The sequence below is a fragment of the Triturus cristatus genome, chromosome 10 (assembly GCF_964204655.1).
Source record: "Triturus cristatus chromosome 10, aTriCri1.1, whole genome shotgun sequence".
In the NCBI taxonomy this organism is placed as follows: domain Eukaryota; kingdom Metazoa; phylum Chordata; class Amphibia; order Caudata; family Salamandridae; genus Triturus; species Triturus cristatus.
The window spans coordinates 475,973,487-475,980,004 of NC_140593.1; positions in this window are offsets into that span (position 1 = coordinate 475,973,487).

A 6,518-nucleotide genomic window follows, 5' to 3' on the forward strand; every position below is an offset into this window, starting at 1 on the left:
GCAGCTTTGATGGACATGGATTGGAATGTTCACATGTTTTCGGACGCAGCAGGGTTTTCTATTTTTGGTCTTTATTGGCAAGACCATTGGTGTACCGAGCAGTGACTGCCGAAATGGAAGCAAGGGGGCCACAAAATTGCATTCCTGGAATTTTTTCCTTTACTAGTGGCATTGGCATTATAGGGTGAGCAGTTGTCCCACAGGAGAGTTCTCTTAAGAGTTGACACAATGTCGGTGGTCCAGGTGGTTAATAGGCAGTTAGTGAGGAAAACACAGCTGTCGAAGGTGCTGAGGGTCTTTGTACTAAAATGCCTGCAATTTCAAGTCATATTTAGAGCCAGGCAAGTACCAGGTGTGGACAATGACATTGATGATACTTTGTCTCGTTCTCAATGCTAGAGGTCCAATAGGCGGGCCATGGAGTCAAGACCCTGGATGCCTCAATAATATTGGCCAGTAGGAGAGAAAGAATGCTTCAGCTGGTAGCAGTTTTCTAGCAGTCTTGACGAGGACAGCTTATGCCCAGGCATGGTCTGAACTTTTAGGGGGTGGGGCCAGGAGGAGGTCAGAGGAATGGGGTACGACCAAAGATGTAATTCAATTCTTTCATAGCAAAGGGCCAGTCAAGGGTGACCATTTCTGGCAAATTGTCAGGTAGTGGCTTTATGGGCAAGGTTTTGTGGGGTTATGCCCCCTCCACAGGTGAGCACGGAATGAGAATTTTTGAAGTCTGGTCCAGGGAAGTTGGTTGCTTTGGTCCTAAGAGGAGGCCTATGATATTGAGCATTTTAAGTGACGTGCTTAGGGTTCTTCAGAGTATTTGTCAGGGGGAAGGTGAGACTGTTTTGTTCTCAGCCCTTATGTCATGGATGTTTTTTGTTTTTTGGGTCTCTGAGCTTTAGGTGGGTAGGGGGAATTTGAGCATTCTCTGGGAGGAGGTATGTCAGTATAAGGAAGGCCAGCATGTCTGTCTCTAGAAATCCAAAACAGATCAAAGGAGTGAGGGTAAGAGCATACTTCTTTTGGTATATCCTGTATCTAAGCTTTGCTGGGGGCAGCTCTTCGGCCTTGGTCAGTGCTTGGGGAGAAGAGAGTTTAACAGCGTCAGGACGGTAAACCAGTTACGACTTTTCAATTGCTGGTGATAATGCGCAAGGTGCCGGCTCTTATTGACTTGGATGCACTGGTTTCAATACTCACTCTTTCAGAATATGTATGGCTGCAGAAGCGGGTAGATGGGTTTGGGTCGGGGGACCATAATCAATCTGGGTAGGTGATTGTCCAATTGTTTCCAGCCCTATGTTAGAGGAAAGGGAGGGGTCATGCTGAACATGTATACAGGTTGTCAACCTTTGTTTCAATTTACAGGTTCTGTTCCCGGACCTCAGGCTGCCAGTTTGAAGATATGGATTGTGGGCTACGCGTTCATTAAGTGGGCAGAAAGACGCATGATTTCCAGCAGTCAAGGGGTGAATTTGTATTTTAATGTTGCTATATATTCAATCAGTTGGTATGGGAAAGGGGTGATGAGATGGAGGGAGCTCCTTCCCTGTTTGAATAGACTATTGATAGGGGGTAAATGCCCTGATATACTTCTTATACACTTAGGTGAGAACGATTTAGCACTTCAGAAGGGTCTGGCATTGATTAAATCTGTGAAGGAGGACTTGGGGGAGATTCATAGGTTGTAGGCTAGTTTCCACGTGCTATGTACTGAGGTGCTAAGAGTGTGGCACCGGGCTGTCAAGCCAGACGCCATGGACCGGCCCAAGAGGAAGTTGAAAAAGGAAATGCACTCATTCTGCAAGGTCCTCAGCAAGGAGCACAGCCAAGCATTCAGATCTTCTTTATGAGGATGTGGAATATTTTCAAGGAGATGGGGTACATTTATCCTTCATGGGCATGGAGTTGTACTTGTTGCAGTTGAAGTTGGTTTTGGCTACAGTGCTTATCATCCGTTCATTTTTTTTTATTCCCTATGTGAAAGGGGGCAGGGGTTGGGGCAGAAAAGGGGAGGCACACTTGTCTCCTCCTTTTTCTGGGTGGTGTTTGGCAGAGAAGTTGTCATAGCTAACCGAAGTTTATTGTTGCTGTCAGTGGCAATTCAGGCTGAAAGGGAACCCGTAGGAAAGTTTGCGCCTGGACAAGCCAGGAAGTTTAAGGCTCTGTAGGAAGTTTAATTGGTTAAGAGGTTAATAGATGTACCAAAGAGGGAAGGGATTGTAAAGGTCTCAGTTTCAGTTGACCAGTTCTGGAGCAAGTACTATATTGCTGAATTAAGTCGCTGTGTGGGGGGTATTTTTGGGGTGGGGTAGCTTATCATAAGTGAGTAACTGTATAGTGAGGTTCTAGTATTGTATGGCAAAGGCCGAGGTTGTTTTGTTATGTGCACCTGTTTCAATAAAGTGACCTTTTTCACACAAACCTGGTGTCAGTGGTCTGTGCGCTCCCCTCTTTCCCAAAGATACAATTCTATCTTAAAGTGGGACATCTATCACATTTGACATATCATTTTACCATGATCTAGAGACCATAGACTAGATTACATTAGAGAACTCCAGGCAGGATGGTGTGAAAGTCCCACATACAATCTAAAAACATGAAAGGGGAAAGGGAATTTTGTTCAGCAAAGGTTCTGTAAAGATATGGCACAAAAGTCACAAGGCTTATGTTGAGCATAAAATAGATATTGTTGAAAGGCTCTTTTAAAACTTTTATGGACTAGCGTAAGAAATTTCAAGTTGACCCCAATCAATATTAGCAATTTCTAAAACAGAAACACTCTTTACTTCAGGAACTAAGCAAATACTATTTAACAGAACATACTCTGTTCTACATACATGCTTAGAATGATGGGAGCATACAAGTAGTTAGTCCAGCTTCTACGAGACCTTGATTAAGGGAAAGTGTTCTAAAGTAGACCCAGGAGAACTCTGCGCTATGCCCACGTAATTAGCTTAATTTTGGAATTTTGTTATTACTCATGTTATGCGAAATTCCTGAAATTATGCTATTACACAACATTGTAAATGCAGCATTCGCTGTTAAAATCTATCACAGATGCACAGGAACAACAAGAACAAGTGGCTATTGTTTGCAATGTTTTGGTTTTTTTGCACTGTTTTTTTAGAGTGAAATGCATCCTTGCGTCCAAAGTGGATGTTCTAAAATACAGTGCAAATCCCAATTTTGCATTTTACTTAAATGTGCATAAGTTCGAGTAATTTTCCAAATTTTGAAGTAATTACACACAAATATGGAGGATATCCTGTCCACATTATTACAGGTGCAGTATATCCTATGGCACTTTTAAAAAGGCAGTACGCATATCCATCAAATGAAGGAGTAATCCACCTGCCACACTCTGAATTAGGCCCCATATGCAAAATATTTGAGGAAAACAGGAGCATAAGAGTGGATTAAGGTTGTTGGTATACAAACCCTTTTCATGTCAGGCTGTGAATACTATACATCGACATAGAGCTATAACCTAGTCAAAGAAAAGACTTCAAAGGGACACTTATTTGTGGTTGATTTATTTATATCTTATGTTAATCATGTACTTATGTGACATGTAGCAGTGTATTATGTTTCTTTTCTATTATCTTTATTTTCCCTAATAAACTGTGATAAAAATATATTTTTTAAAGATACAATTGAGAGGGTCCTGAGGACCTTTAGTGACTTCAAGTGTCAAAACATTTCAAATGCAAATACATTGCTTCATGGGGCAAACGTCCCTTTTGCTCTTCTGAGGCAGTCCAGGTGTCTGCTTGCAGAGGCTATCACGGTGCATCTGCAACCACTCTGTTAGTTTCTCTTTGGACACATTCATAAGCCACCATTCTGGGAGCATTCAAAATCTCTATCAAGGGTCAGGGTAAGACTTTGATGAGAGAAACTCCAAGAAATAGTGCTTGCACTTGACACAACACAGTTGCTGTTAAGTGCCCTTGGATTGTTCAATATGTATTGAATTGATAGTTAGGACATGCTGTTTTGACCAATTTTATTTACTGAGTTCAGTGTTGGTTTGAAGTAAAAAAGAAATAACTTCACATTTAGATAAAAAAGACAAATATTTATTATTGCAGTCGAAACATCTGTGGTAGCTGCAAAAAGAGCGGGAACAAAACTGCACACTCTTCTAATATATAACATGATGCTACTTACTCACATCTGTTTATTTTAGAAACAGCCAAAGTAGCTGCATCCGTGATGCCCAGGTTGTTAGGAATCTGCCATCTCTGTGGCCTGTGGGATCACCAGCTTATCCACAGGTTCTCCACTCAAGGTAGCACTTCTACTTCCAATTAAATGCACAGATCTCAATACTAGCATGTAAACGAGGGCACATGCTGCATGTCCACCAATCCTCTTAAATTTGCCAATTTTTTCAGGGACTGTTTGGGATTATATGTGCCCAGGCACAATGCATGCTGCCCGCTTTACCTGTATCCACTCAATCTTAGCTGATCTTCACAAACTGAGGCACTCTTCCTTACCAATCCCTTACTGATAAGGCACATTTTAAGTATGAATTTCATTTTCTCTGTGCACAAGTCTGCATCCCTGATCAAAACTACAGGAAGATATTTCCACCAACCACACCCAGTTAAGGTTTCAACAAGAGGACTCAGTTCACACCTTATGTGCCCTTCGATATAAATGTATTGTAAAAGATGAATACTGCATAGTGAGAGTTTGTGGCAATCATAAACTGCAATAATTTAACTCTTTATTGCAGGCCAGACTGAAATATTATTCATCCACTCAATCTAAATATTTTCTGTTAGTTTTTCTTTGTGCAGTGTTGCAACAGAGCCTTGATAGCAAGTGCCTACCTTCACTGTGAGTTCTTAATCTTTGGAGAAATATCACCTCTTTCAAGGATCCAAATAGCAACATTTCAGGAATTACTGATCTGTTCCAGATCCCTATACAGCAGACCAACTATATCGGTCTTCCAGACAGAAGGGATATACGTGACCATGCAGCACTCTCTTTCTATTTGACAGACCATAGAGACACCAACTTTTCTGAACCTGGTACTGACAGTTACAATATTACTAGTCCCACAAATACAATAATAGTTCAAAAATGAAAGTTAGTCTCTGATACTACAATAGACTAACTGTCATACAATGTTTCCATAATTTTCACCTCTGATACTTACTTAAGTATCTATCTATCTATCTATCTATCTATCTATCTATCTATCTATCTATCTATCTATCTATCTATCTATCTATCTATCTATCTATCTATCTATCTATCTATCTATCTATCTATCTATCTATCTATCTATCTATCTATCTATCTATCTATCTATCTATCTATCTATCTATCTATCTATCTATCTATCTATCTATCTATCTATCTATCTATCTATCTATCTATCACACAGAGTTTACATAGGGAGAGCTTATTTAGTTTCGCTAATAACCTTGGCACAGTTTGCTAAATCTTCACAAAACTTTTCAAAAAAGAGTTGACTCCCTTCTGCTCCTTCTTGGAAGTTTTCGGGGAGATCCACCAAGCAGGTGGCAGAGAAAAAAAAGGGGAAAAAACTATTTTTTCCCAAACAATTTCCATAGGGAATTCTAGACAATAGTATAGCCAAAACTGCTGAACAAAATTACACCACATTTGGCAGAATGCATGCTCTTTACACAGAGAGTGTGTTTTTTGTGAATTGGTGTAAATCCGTACAGTGGATTTGAGAAATCAGTGTTCAAAATTCATAGCTATATTGTCTTTCGGGCAAAAATTTTAAAAAAATGTGCCTTCTGGTTGGTTGAGTTGGATTTATTGGAGCCTGTGCTTTGGTCGGCTGGCCACAAGATGAAGAGAAATGTTGCGGCAGCCTTTACAGCATTCTGGGACTTGGTTCTGGTCCTGAAAATGTTTTTGAAAAAAGACATAAAAGGGAAGGGTGTGATACCAGGGTCTAGATGTTGGCACAATTGAAAAAAAAAATTGGAGTATGGAGGAGGGCGCGTGTGAAAATATCAGCTAAAAATACAATTTAAAACTTAAAAAAGCACTGAAATGTACCAGTTACTGTTGGACCTGGCATCCTAGGCATGATTTCCTCTGACTTTTTGCCTTCTGACCTCCTGTTTGCTGATTTCATTTTGCTGGCTTTAGGGTTCTGGGCACTTCACCACTTCTAACCAGTGCTTACGTGCATATGCTCTGTACTCTAAACATGGTAACATTAGCTTATCTACAATTGCCATATTTAAGACACCTTTAAGTCCCTAGTACTATATGTGCGTAGGACATGTAAATTAAATATTACTAGTGGGCCTGCAGCATTAATTGTGCCAGCTACTTCAGTAGCCCTTAAACAAGGCTCAGACTCGCCACTGCTGAGCCTGTGTATGCAGTTTTAAACTGCATTTTCGATCAGACAAGTTTTCCTACTTACAAAGGCCCAAACCTTCTCAAACCTGCCCTATGACAGGGTGCTGTGCATTTAAAAGGTAAGAAATGTACTTTTGAGTTTTACATGT